Below are 15,669 nucleotides of genomic sequence, written 5' to 3'. Positions count from 1 at the left end.
TCTTTTTATTATTTCATCATAATATTTTACTGCTTATACCCTGCTCTCATTTGGATTCTTGAGTTTTACATATGATATACTTAGTGGGCCAGCCTTAAACATCACACACTAAGAAGAAATTAAGCTTGAAAAACTAAGTCAACTTTGACTATTTAACCCTTTAACTTAGAAATCAAACCTTGCGTGTGATGTTTAAGCCTATTCTGTGTATATCTTGACCTGATTTGAACTTTGTAGATTTTAACAGGTCATGTGATATCCTGATTGTCCCATTTCTGAATTTTCATGTGATATACTTAGTGCTATGTAGATTTAAATGTATCATATGATATGCTGATTATATATATATATATATGAATTTACTGATATAGATTGTAAATTTTCATATGAGATGTGAGATCTATGTCTGTTTTATTCAATTTATATGAGATAAAATATTGGGAAGACAATTTACTAGGTGAGTGTGTTTTCATAGTTCTGATAATGATCGTTGGTTTAATATTTTTAATAATATAGTACTGATAATTGTAACTTGAAAGTGGTCTTAATCATTAGCTCTAAATAGGGTACTTGTAAAACAATCTCTTGTAAAAATATGAAAGTGATTGGAAATTTGTCATATAAAATGTTAAAAAACAAGAAATCTAACATGTTCAACTATTAGATCTTCTCCTCTACTTAGTCTTAATTATCATTTTACATTTATCCATTCAAACTATATATCTATTGTCACTTAGGTTTGCACCCTTGTCCAAGTCCTATGCGCGACAACAACCTAGTGAAACATGGAAACAACCTCCAAGTTGTGGGACTTGAACTGCGAGGTTGAGTCTCTGGAGAATGCCGGCTTCCTCTTACTATCAGGGTGCACCCAACTACTCTTGGAGAGAAAAAGGGAGAAAGTGAGAACGAAAGAAAATCTATCTAGTTCTAATCTAAAGAGGTGATGCACCAAAATAGAGTGTTCAGACTCATTTCTGCCCATATATGCACTACAAAACCAAGATAACATTCAAAAGACATACACACCCAGACTTATGTCAATCAACAACCACATACAGATCGGGAAACCAAACTGAATAACACAAGGAAAAGGATTTCACTTATATATTATCCAATAGGCCAAAAATAGATACAGTATGCAAGCCACAGATCTCAACAATACACCAATGAGAGACAAGATGGATGCACATATACATTGATGGCTGAAGAAGATGATACAAAATGTTATATAGCTCAGAGACAAAGGGAATTTTACACTACAAATCTACAAGCAGTAGCAGAGAAATCAGAAAGGAGTCCTCTCCCAGAAAAGATCACAAAATTGCCTTTATAGTTCAGGCATAACTGAAGATTTTTTGCATTACATTTACTTCTCACCTACTGGCATTAACTTCTCATCTTGAAAATCCAATCAAAGATCTGGTTCGAACATGGTTTTGAGTACCAAAAATCTAATATTCCTCTGAGAAAGAGCATGCAGAAGACGGAACGGTGCCAGAAAACATCCCCTGACATAGTAGATAGATCTGTAATGGTGGTAGAATGTCCTTGCACTTTGCATTCACTTCTGAGTCGGTGGCATTGATCACAGGATCGAAATCTTGCGGCAAAAAACTTGATTCATTATTTCTGGCTCATGAATCCACGAGGTCAAAGCAAGTCAAACAGTTCCTTATGTGCCAACTAGGCCACGTGGGCCAATCATCTCTCTTTATTTTGCCACCTCCTCAAGGTTCCACGCGCTGACCATTCCTTACGTTGGACTAGGCGCTATGTCGCTATGGGCACCATGCCCTGAGGGTCATTATAGTGACATAGCACCCCACTGTTATCTCTAACTGCAGTGGTCACCAACCTGACTGCGCCACCTTTCCACCATCTAGCCGCAACATCAAAACTAATTGCCATGTTGACTACGACGATTGCACCAACTGCCAGCCATTAACCATCAACCTTGGTCTTCCAGCGAGACACGTGTTAGCAAGATGCTATGTCACAATGATAAAGATCACACAACTTCACCATAGCAAGACAATGCCTTCTGTTGATCTACCCTGATCTGACAATTGTGAAGACTCGTCATGTTCCATGCTTGCTTTTCAACTTCTGGGCCCGCGAGATGCTGTCAACACACTTGGCATCACCTTAGCGACCACACGTTGGCGAGACCTGGCCCCACTGACACATGGAAAAAGGGCGTCATGTCGCTATGGTAAAGATTGTACAACTTCACCATAGCGAGATGGTGCCTCCCGTTGATCTACCCTAATCTAACGGTCGAGAACTTAACCTTTTACTGCACTAGCCGCGTTGAAGATCTGGTCCCACACTCTATCTGTGTTCTGACTTGACATACGTGGCTATTCCTCATTAGCCTAACGAAGCACCACCTTGGCAGAAATATCATTGGTCTGACAAGGCACCAACTTGGAGGGTCCGTACTATAATGCCCCGCCAAGGGATCCAAAGAATTTCACCAAGTTTGCTAAACAATTTTTTTTTTCTTTAAACATGAAAGTAAAACCATACACAACACTTGCGGAAGCAATAGTAACATCCCACTAAAAATAACATAACATAGCATATTACATTCTTTAAAGATCCCTTAACATTGAATTACTTCTAATCATAACTTATCATCTAACATCACATCTTATGAAATAACAATGATACATCCAATGTTCTTAAACAATATACAAGTGTACATTTTAGATTGCTCAATCATCCACTATACATGTTACAAGGTATGAAAAGCTTAAAAGAATAAACATCCATGTAAATAAAGTACATCATCATCCAATATTAATCCATGATGTAATAACATAATGAAACCATAACCATACATGATACATCATCATCATAAAGATATAAACATCCATCATAAAAGATAATCATATATCACAAACATAACTAACTAAGTGCACGATTCCTCCCAACCGTAAATAGCATCATTAGACCATCGTGGATCCTAGCCATCCTTCCGTGCATAACATTCCAAAGCACCGAAGAGATCATCGGCTATTAACATAGTAAGAATGTCACTCCTAAAACATCCTACTAACATGGAATAGTAAAGCATAAAGTAACATCATCTAACATATGCAAATCATCAATCTAAGAAACATACCAGTAAATACATCCATCATAAGGTATATCATCTATCATAATGCTCCATGAACAGAATGAAGATAAATACCAACCAAGATAGCATCAGCCACAGTGTCTCAGACGGATCTCAAGTGATAAGAGTGATAAAACACTACCACCCGACTGCGTGGAACCTAAGTGGTCCACTCCCACCGTGCTAAAGAGATAATTTCAAGTCCCAAATAGGCTATCCATAACACATAGCACAAATCTTAATGGTCCATGAATCCTAAAAGTATACTAACTCAAAGGTTCCAATCACAAAACCGAAATCTAATCCCAGAGGCACAACAATAAGTACACCATCAAAGGTACATAAAATCTCTAGAGGAGACTCAAGCTATATACTAGGGAGTGTCATCACATGGATGCTTGAGTTACCCTAGACTGGTCTCTCATTAGACCTCGGACCCTCAAGCATTGAGTTACCCTGGACTGGTTACTCTAAACCCCAAACCCTCAACATGGCACATGTGGAAACCAAGAAGCCCTCTCAAGAAGAAGAGGCATTTCTCCCATCCTTAGTCTATACAAGCACTCAAGGCATGGGTGGTTCAAATATCTCTAACTTATCTTTTTACTGTGTTTCCCTCCCATAAATCTTGAATTATTAGATTATCACTTATTACATAACTTGCATTAGGTTACCCTGGTACTGACCACTTTGGGCCCCGGACCCCTATGCAAGCCACTCCCATAGTCATCATGTACCTAGATAACCTCTCCTAGGCACATAAATCCAAAAGATAATCCATAAAAAGAATCATCAAATATCCACAGTATAAGCATCAAATATCCATAATAAGAATCATCAAATCTCCATGAGCATCTGGAAAACATCCATAGAAAATCATGACCACAATAGTCCTCTATTGGCAACTGAAGGCATCACTGATAATCATAAGTATCCATTGGTTTTCAGTAACCAAAAATATATCTCAAAACATATCACCATATCCATTGGTTCTCAACAAGCAACCAAGAATATCTCAAAATCATACTGATCGAAGACTCCAAAATGGTTGAGTCAAAATGTGTCACAACATGACATCATCAATAAATAAATCAACACTTCAGTCCCATCAAGGTGACTAGAAAGTAATCCAAGGATAATTGATCGATCACTCAAAAATGGTTAAGTCCAATGTCTCGGGTACATAAGAATCTCAGCTTCACACATGAAGATTGATAAACAATAACAATCAGTAAATACAAACATTTCATAGAGCATACGATCACATTACCATGGTTGGGCTTATAAAGATCGAGACCAAATAAGATCAACATGTCAACACATCTCATAACCCCTGAGCCTCTGGTCACAACCTAGGACTGGTCAACACTAGTCAACCCAAAACCCAAAACAAGATGCATAGAGAAAACACGATGCAAACACATGTTTTGGTTTACTAAATTCACATAGCTGAATAATGTGTAGGGGATTCCAGTTTCCATTTTCAAGTATACTTCAAGTGTATAAAGGTATCATCATTTGACCTACAAGTCAACCCAATTGTTCCCCGATAGCATTATCCTTCCATTATTAAGAATTACATTCTAAGAATAACTTAAGGATAAACATTTACTCATTAAATTGATCATCATTGACCTTTAATTAAATTGTTTTCTTTATTTAGCTAAGATCCATATTCAAATTGATCAACTCTTCTTATCGTTCTTCAACTTTTCACATAAATCAAGGATCATTAACCGTTAAATTATAAGAGAACCTATTATCATTCTTCGTATAAGATATCATAACTTAATTAGAATGATCAATTAAATCCATCAGTTAACATAGGCACACCATCCATGACCTATTATCATTCTAATAATTCTTAATTAAGACTTAATTAAATATTATTAAAATTTAAGCCTTTTAATTCAATCGTTATCATCATTGACAATCATATAATATCTAAAGTTATAATTCAAGTCATAAGATTTATCAACTTCAATACAGATAATCTACAATCTTGTTAAAATAATTATATCAAATAACTCTCTTATAACATAACTTAATTATTAATTAAATCCAATTAACTCTGATTAATTAATTTAATTAATAATTACATATCCATGGCAACGTTCCAATTAATATAAGTTGACTAATAACTAACTATAATTTTGTAAGTCAAAAGTCAACTATAATTCAATACACAAATAATCATATTAATAGTTGAATAATAATAACTTGTTAATATTTAATAACAAGCTATATTGAAAATCTTAATAATAATTTCGTATGACCGCATTCGTCATCTTTCAAAGAATACCAACATTCTCTTGACTAATTCGTATTATCATTAATCATTTCAAATAAAACTCTATTGCACAATTTTAATTGTTAATATCATAGTTATAATATCAACTCAATGAATATCAATTGATTACAAATCGACTATACTTCAAATCCAAAAACTATTGTCTTTACAAAACTTCAATCGTTAAATAATCTCTTCTAGATTAATTCTAATTGAATTAGCCAAACATTAATAAATGATAAACTATAAATAATCGATCTAGATAAAAACTTAACATAAGCTTCATTAGCCAATTCTTAACGAGTTATTTATTAATACATAACGTATTAATAATAACATAGCAATGATATAATATAACAATGACTCTTTATCTTTGTAATACTTAATTAAATCTCATTTAATTCGCCATTTGCGACTTCAAACAACTTAAATAAGACTAGATTAAATATTATCTAAATTGGAATCTCTTAATTGAATTATTAATCATAATTATAATTAGAGGATGACTAACCATCTTCCCAACAGAACTACCCTCATTGTTTATTAGCTCAACCTTCCCAATGTTTACCAAGGAATAATGGTTAATTAAGTTGAAGGCTTGAATTTAACCATCACATCAATGAATCCACATTTCTCATTTTATCGAAATCAACATCCCCTCAAACTCTATAGCTTAAACTTAATTATTAAATTAACCTAATAATTCTCGTTACAATAATAATATTTCCACATTAATACATACAAACTAATATCTCTTTTTAATTAAACTATTATTAAATTTATATTCCACATTTATCTTATAAAATAATAATAAGGATTAACTTCATACATAAACCTTTAAATAATATCTTTCTACAAAACTCAACCAAAGTTCAATCCTCATAACCTATATATATATATATATATATATATATATATATATATATATATATATATATATATATATGCTTATATTAAAAAAAACATTAATAATCGTTATTTGTATAAGATCGAATTTAACATTGATTTATATATTAATACAAACGAAATGACACAGGATCTCCGTACCCTACGCATTATCTGATACCGGCGAGGGTACTGGAGTTTGAATCTCGCAGTACATTTGCCTACGACTGTTGTTGTATTTTCTACCATGACTGCCACAGGCATGTGGTCAGTCGCCGATACCCTGCGACATCAAGTCGCAGGCCGGAGTTAATAAGAATGGGGGTGCGGTTGGGTAAATCTTGCCCACCCAACAGTGATTTAAATTTTATTTTATTTTAAATGAATTTCGCTTTTCCAATAATCCAATTCGAATTTTATGTATATAATTTTCTACTACGATTTAAATATATATATATATATATATATATATATATATGTATATATATATACATATATATATATTTATTTATATATGTATGTATATATGTATATATATATATATATGTATGTATATATGTATATATATATATATATATGTATGTATATATGTATATATATATATATATATGTATGTGCATATATATATATATATATATATATGTATGTGTACAAAAATATGCAGATTACTATTAATTATAACAGCATATATGTATATATATAAATTATATATACATATATGTATGCAAATTTGCATAACTTGATAAGAGAACGAACAAGATTTTCTGAATCTATAAATTAAGAATTTCTTCTTAAAATAATTGTACTCTAAATTTATCCAATAATATCTCTAATAAGTTTGACTGTAGTTTTAGAAACCATTTTCAAATCTATTTCAATTTGATTCTAAATCGGACCCAAACTCGAATTAGATCTAATCTTTTCCTTAATTGGATCTAGGGTTTTCCTATTGTTTTCTTTGCAACCCTAAATATCTAAATTCCAATTTAATTATAGATTCATTCACAAGAAGTATTCAGACACATATAATAGACATGATGAAGACAGGAAGAGAAATAGTGCAAAGAGAGTATGCGAATATCACGAGTGCACCTGGACACTGATGCTAATCTGCCATGCCTTAGAAATCCATAGAAAATCCCTTTCTTCTCCATCATTTGCAATTCCTCCAAGATCCAAGCCAACCAAATCTTCCAAGTGACTAGAAGTGCTAGAAGAAACATAGAAGCAAGTAGAAAATATATGAACATATAAATCTTCTTCAATGCATGCAAGCTTTGAAGCTTCCATTTAAGCTTGAAGCTTGTAGCTTCCATTAAGCTTCCCTTAAGCTTCTACTTTAGCTTGTCCAAACACACTAGGAGAGCCTCTATTTAAAGGCCTCTAAGATGCATCTAGAGTGTCTCTAGGAACAACTAGAAGATAAGCATGACAACCAAGCATGAGTCTTCTTCAACCTTCTAGATAAGTCTTAAGGTTGTAGACACCATGTGCTCAAATAAAAATGCTAACTCCTAAGTGTAGACAACTAGTGCATTCTTAGAGTGCAAACTCCAGTGTTGTCTACATGACAACTCCCGAGAATTTGTCAAATCCTATGTGAGAAAATATTAATATAATGCACATTAATTAATTTAATATTTACTTTTACTCTTTCCAATTTAATTTATTAATTTATTAAATCTTATGCACTAACTTTAATAACTCCACTTTTCAATCTTAATATATTTATATTTTAATCACATGAGATTTAGAATCTTTTATTAATTTAAAATATATTTTCCACTTTTAAATTTCATTTTCCAAAACTTAATTGGTAAAATATTTATTAACTTAATAATAATATATTTAGTGTTCATTTCAAAGGCGGGAAGGGAGAATATGAATTATGAATTTTTGCAGGAAGATCAAAATACAACATTTCTGGCGACTCACAGGGGGCATGAGCCTGCTCAATGTATGACCAGTTGCTGGTAAAAAATCCATTGGGTCACAGGGTCTGAAAAGTATGAATCTGAGAACTGCAAAACCCTAACCCTTCTGTGAGGAGATCAAAACTTTGAAAACCCTAGCTCTGCCTCTGCAACCTCAAAACTATCAAAACCTCGAAAGCTGGAAACTCAAAGAGAGAACCATGTGCACGCGCACTTCTTGAAAAGAAGGAAAAAACGGAAAGAAACTAAACTACTTATGTACATTGATTCACAAATCTTTAAAAACAGGGCTTCAGATAGATCCCATTGACTGGAATGGGTAAAATTTCACCATTTGGCCTGCTCAACTGAAATGCATTAGTCTGCTTGCAACTGGCAATTAGATAGGGGCCACTCCATAATGGGTCAAACTTGGAATGTCTTCCCTATTTTTCTCTATCTGAATCCCACTTTAGAACTAAATCTCCTTCTCTGAAGGTCCTAACCCTAGCTTTCTTATCAAAATTCCTCTTCATCTGTTGCTGATGTATCTCTAGGGTTTGCATAGCTTTATTTCTCTTTTCTTCTAGTTCAATCAGCTATGCCATTCTTACTGACATGGCATTATCTTCAATCAATTCTAGTTGATGAGCCAACTCCAAGGATGGGAATTCCAATGAAATTGGGAGTCTAGCCTTCCTACCATATACTAGCACAAAAGGTGAATTCCCAACAGATCTCTTGGGTGTTATCCTATTAGCCCATAGAGCAGTTCTTAATTTCTTATGCCAGACCCTCTGATTGTCTTCTATTGTCCTCTTCATGATTCTGATCTGATTTTTGTTGGAAGACTTAGCCAAACCATTACCCTAGGTATAGTAATTTGATGATGTGCTCAGGTAGATATTGTGATTCATTGCCCATGCAAAAATCTGGGTTCCAACAAAAGACCTAGCATTGTCCGAGATGATAGTAGAAGGAGCACCAAACCTAGATACAATTCCATCAAGGAATTCAACAACTGATGGTTCTGTGGCATCCTTCAAGGCAACTGCCTCTATCCATCTAGTGAAATAATCAGTAGCAGCCAAAATCCATTTATGACCTACATTAGACGGAGGATTAATGGGGCCTATAAAATCCAACCCCCATTGGGTAAAGGGCTGATCCACCTGAATAGGACGAAGGGGGAGAGCTGCAAGCCTCTGTTTGCTTGAGAAGAAAGCACGTTTCTCACATTTTCTCACATATCCATAACAATCATGGAACAGAGATGGCCAGTAATAACTAGCCCTCATGATCTTCATGGAAGTTGTTCTTGTAGAGAAATAACCACCATCCGGGCCATCATGAAGTTCCTTAATCATCCTCTCAGCCTGATCCTCTTCAATGCATCTCGGCAGGGTCCTATTAAAATCCCTCCTGAATAGGATACCGTCAATCACAACATAGGGAATGGACTGCAGTCTATATTGTCTCCTTTTAATTTTGTCCAATCCTTGAGGGTATCCATTCCCTGATAAGAAGTTCTTCATGTCATTTATCTAGCTCCTTGGGCCATTAATGTTTCTTACCTCCGGCTGCTCTATTATTACCATAACAATCTCTTCATCAAAATCCTGGCCTGATAACATTTCTTTGCACAATCCTCTCCCTCTTACCAGCTTGGTGATGTGAATATCAACATCATACTCCATTACCTTAGTGATCCATCCAGCTCTGTTTTCACTGATATCCTTGCTTAACAGGAAATCCTTTACACTGGCATGGGGCACCAACAAATGGATTTTATTGTGGGATAAGAGACCGTGCTTGAATTTCTTCAAGGCTCTGATGACTGTAAGGGCCTACTTCTCAATAAAGCTGTACTTATCTTCATATTCCTTGAGCCCTTCACTAAAGAAGGCTATGGGATGCTCCTCATCCTTGTCATTTTTTTGAGTTAAGACAACAGAGATACTTGACTCACCACCTAAAGTGTAGAGGATGAAATCTTTCTCCAAATTTTGGTTCATGAGAGTAGGGGCTGAGGCTATGGCTGTCTTGATCTCTTCAAAACTCTCCTTCCCTTCCTTGGTCCATGAGAAGACCATACCTTTCTTAAGCATAGCTGTAAGGGGTTTCACCATGGTGGCAATATTAAGAATAAACCTTCTTACAAAATTTATTCTACCAAGGAAACTTTGTAGCCCCTTCTTGTGTTTAGGAAGAGGAAGGGTAAGTATTGCCTTTGTTCTTTCTGGATCAATGGTCAGCCCATCCTTAGATACAATGTGTCCCAATAATTTTCCTTGGCTTGTAGCAAAGACACACTTGGCTGGGTTAAGGGAAACCCCAAACTCTCTACATCTTAGAAATACCTATCTTAGATGATCAAAATGATCTTCTACATTTTTTTAATATATAGTTATATCATCAAGGTATACTAAGACAAATTTGTAATAAGCATAGGTGCCCCATTTAGTAGTAAATGTTGTTTTATGTCTATCAGATTCTTTAACCAACACTTGGTTATAACCAGAGAATCCATCAAGAAAAGAGAATCTCCTCGACCCACTAACTCTAGACAGAATTTGTTCCATGGAAGGGAGAGGATGGTGATCTTTAAGAGAAGCCTGATTAAGATCCCTAAAGTCCACACACAGTCTGATTTCTCCATTCTTCTTCCTTACAGGGACAAGGTTAGCTACCTATGATGAGTGTTTGATAAGAAATATTATATTAGCCTCCATCAACTTGGATAGTTCTTTTCTCATTAAAGGTTCAATCTTAGGATTCACTGGCCTTTGTTTTTGCCCTATTGGTTTGGCCTTATCAATTAAATCTATGGTATGCTAAAACAAACTAGGGTCAAACCCTTTTAAGTTATCATATGTCCAAGCAAATACATCATTAAATTCTTGACATAAATGAATGAAGTTTTCTTGCTCAGTTTCAAAACATACCTTCCCCATATTCAGAGATTTTCCATCAGCAATTGTAACTGGGGCATGATCATCCTTTTCTGCAGCTAGATTCATTCCTTTGCCTCTTGTTTGATCATCAAGATTAAAGATACTCTCCAAGGTAATAAGACCCCTGGGCAACTTGTTAGAACTGAGATGAATGATCTGATCACCATACTGATCTTGCAGTCTTGACTGCTTACTATCTGAGAATTCTGCCTCATCTGCAAGAAACTCACAATTTGCTCATCAGAATCAAACACCTGCCAATGAGTGTTGTTGTTAGGGATGGTAGGCCTCAATACCACCTTTATTTGTTGCTTCTTTTCTTCTTCAAGATTCCCTGGTACATCATAAGCTGCACCCACTGCTACAAGTCTATCAGCATGTCTATTTTCTTTCCTAGGAATGCTCTGAATATTAAATGCATTGAAGCCCTCAAGAAAATCCGAGACTCTATATTTGTAAGACTTGAGCAGGCCATTTTTGGTGATATTCTAGTTTCTCACTTGGTTAACTACCAACTCACTATCCCCATATACTCTCAAGGCTTGAATTCCTCTCTTTTGGGCAAGTAAGAGACCTTGAATCAAAGATTCATACTTGGCCACATTATTGGTGCAACTGAATTGGAGCCTAAAGGAGAAGTAGTATCTTATTTGTGCAGGAGAGATCAACATAACACCAGCCGCTAACCCATTTCTATTCCTTGAGCCATCAAAGTACATACTCCATGTTCCACTTATATCATCATTAGTCTCGATTAGATAAGGAACTTGAGCATCTTTCTCTATTATGCAATATGTACTAAGGCCTATCTCAAGAGTTTCTGACATAGGTTCAAACTGATACATACTAGCCCATTCATCCAAGAAAAAATTAGAAATCTCTGCTATGGAAGTGGCAGGCTCATTTACTATGTCATTTTCATCCATCTCTAGAATAGGGCAATTCATGTTGATGGGATTGGGGTTGTAAGATTTAGTGTGATGAAGGGCTTGAGGTTCTTCTCTAATTGAGGCATTGGCTCCATATCTAGTCTTAAATGACATATATGACCAATCAGCAAATATGAATCCACCAATTTTAGCAGTGAAGTCTCTTCAAAGACAGATAGTAAAATAGGGCTTGACTTCAACAACAGATATGTCTTGAATCATAGTGCAACCAGGGCATGCATGTAGGGCCATCTCCACATTCCTAAGGGTCTATAGTTTTGATAGTACTACCATCTAATTGTAACACATCCCTAACAATGGGCTCATATTTCATTCCTAAAGCATTAGCAACACACCTAGGCATTACTGAGCTACTAGCCCCTGAATCTATCATGCAATTGTGGACTAATTTGCCCCCTATAATCAGAGAAACATAGAATGGAGGAGGTCTAACCTTTTTATTTGTCTCCACATCCCCTGTTGGTTGTACTAGACTTGTGGCACTTTCCATGGTAGATGGCTGATCCTCGGGTTCAATCTTTTCTAATTCTTGCTATAGCATCCTCTTCTGCATTGGTATGGTAGCAACAGCATCCCACATAGAAATGTTCACATTTGTCTTCTTCATTTGATCTACCACACTGAATGGTGTATTAGGAACTTTGGTAGAAACATTGGGAGCTACACTTATAAGAGGTTGAGATGGGGCAACATAAGGATCACTTGCATCTTTCTTTATAGAATCTTGCTTTTGTTGCTGTGAAGTACGTGTTTGTTCATTTGCTGCATGTGCATGAGGTGTAGCACTCAAAGTTTAGGCTTGCTTAGGAGAAGGAGGGGCAGCATGTTCTATAGCTCTCCTCTTACTTCTTGTGTTATGAGCAATGAAATCCTGGTTTACATTACAATGCTCCCCAATCTGATGATTAATGAAAGAGAAATCATCATGTCCTTGAGTATATGAGGCCTCCTTGGGATGATCCTCCTTGTATGGTTACTTTGATGTAGGTTCTTGGTTAGTTAGGGCCAAATAAGATTCTTCCTTCTGACACATGCAATAGGCATAAGAATAGTTGCAGGAAGGACAAAAATCTTGATCTTGGGCCAAGTTATTTTGAGGGAATATAGCTCTGTTCTGATTTGAAGTTGAAGCAGAGGCATGACTATTTTGCCTACCCTGATCAAAAGAGCTATTCCACTGATTAGGAAGCCTACCACCATTTGGAGCTTGATATTGCAATTGGGGAGGCTTTCCACCTTGACTTGCTACCTTTCCAAGGCCACCACCTTGTTACTCATTTTTTGTATCATGGAGAAACTATCCTCTAATATCTTTCCTTGGTCTTTCAACTCCCTCCCCTACTCTTGCAATTTTTTATCTAGGGTCTTCTCTCTTTTATCTGTATTCAGCACTAGACCTTGGAGCATCTCTTTGAGTTCATCTATCCCATTTGAGGATGTGGAAACTTGAGGGACTGGAGGAAGGGCTTGTGATGTAGAAGTTGTAGGAAGAGGGGCCATTGCTGGTTGGTGGTTGGGAACATTAGGAAAGAAAGGCATAGGGGGGCTTGGAGCCAACTTTCCTCCTTGTATTAGGATGTTCTTAGCTTTTATGGCTATCTCATAGGCATTAGGCAAGGTATCTCCTCCCATAATTTGGATTGTAGTGGCAATATCACTATTAAAAGCTTTAAGGTAATGCGAGAAGGCATTACCAGGGGTAGGTTTCACTGTAGTAGGTATTCTATCCCATGTCTTTTGAAATCTATAATTAAAATCAGTCATACATTCATGGGGGGCCCTTTTTATAGTAGTCAGCTTCTCTAAAAGTGACAGATGGTCACTTCTATCCTCAAAATGTTTGCATAACCCTGCTCCTAGTCCATCCCAATCAGTTATAGAACCATGAGGTAAGCCTCTATACCACTGTAATGATTTTCCTTTTAAAGATGAGGCTAGAAGTCTGATAGCAACATCATCCTCTGTGATACCATGAATATTACAGACATTTGCTACTTCTTGGATATGCTCTAAAGGGGAGATGGAAGTTTCGCTAGTAAAATTAGGTATACTTTTTAGTGTATATACTGGTATATCATGTCTTTGGGCTAAGAATAGAGGACTTCCACCATTAAATGTGGAAAAAGCATGAACTCTTGGTTGTGCCATGTAAACAAGTGTTCTATTGATGAGTGTTGATGGCAATCTAGGCTGAGTTTGAACAGTAGGAGGAGTAGAGATAGATCTTATAGGTATATTAACTGTTATTACACCGCTAACTGGTGATAATGAAGTTCTAGTCCTCCTTCTTCTAGGATCTGAAAGAGAAAGCTCTTGATATTGAAATTTACCTCTAGAAGATGCCCTTGTTTCAGCTCTAGGCATGAATCATTGCAACTTTGGCCTAGAACTAGATTTTTTCATGTTTAGAGTCGCCAAGTACTTTGAAGAATTAGCCTCTTGAAGGCTTGGATACTGAAGCTAGCACTACCTCTTCAGCATTAATCTTTGAAACTCTTTCTTCTTAACACCAGTAGACTTTAAATCTTTAATGGATGAGTCCCACCGGGCATGCCAAAAACTGTTGTCACTTAGGTTTACACCCTTGTCCAAGGCCTATGCGTGAGGAAAACCTAGTGAAACATGGAAACAACCTCCAAGCTATGGGACTTGAACTGCGAGGTTGAGTCTTCGGAGAAGGCCGACTTCCTCTTACTATCAGGGTGCACCCAACTACTCTTGGAGAGAAAAAGGGAGAAAGTGAGAATGAAAGAAAATCTACCTAGTTCTAATCTAAGGAGGTGATGCACCAAAATAGAGTGTTCAGACACATTTCTGCCCATATATGCACTACAAAACTGAGATAACATTCAAAAGACATACACACCCAGACTTATGTCAATCAACAACCACATACAGATCAGGAAACCAAACTTAATAACACAAGGAAAAGGATTTCACTTATATATTATCCAATAGGCCGAAAATAGATACAATATGCAAGCCACAGATCTCAACAATACACCAATGAGAGGCAAGATGGATGCACATATACATTGATGGCTAAAGGAGATTATACAGAATGTTATATAGCTCAGAGACAAAGGGAATTTTACATTACAAATCTGCAAGTAGTAGCAGAGAAATCAGAAAGGAGTCCTCTCCCAGAAAAGATCACAAAATTGCCTTTATAGTTCAGGCATAACTAAGGATTTTTTGCATTACATTTACTTCTCACCTACTGGCATTAACTTCTCATCCTGAAAATCCAATGAAAGATCTAGTTTGAACATGGTTTTGAGTACCAAAAATATGATATTCCTCTGAGAAAGAGGCTAGAGAAGATAGAACGGCACCAAAAAGCATCCCCTGACATAGTAGATAGATCTGTAATGGTGGTAGAATGTCCTTGCACTTTGTATTCACTTCTAAGTTGGTGGCATTGATCAGAAGATTGAAATCTCGTGGCAAAAAACCTTATTCATTATTTTTGGCTCATGAATCCGTGAGGTCAAAGCAAGTCAAATATTTCCTTATGTGTGAACTACGTGACGTGGGTGAATCGTCTCTCTTT

This window comes from Cupressus sempervirens, chromosome 11 (genome assembly GCF_028749045.1).
Source record: "Cupressus sempervirens isolate cs-2001-9-10 chromosome 11, ASM2874904v1, whole genome shotgun sequence".
Taxonomy (NCBI): domain Eukaryota; kingdom Viridiplantae; phylum Streptophyta; class Pinopsida; order Cupressales; family Cupressaceae; genus Cupressus; species Cupressus sempervirens.
This window is presented reverse-complemented; position numbering follows the sequence as displayed.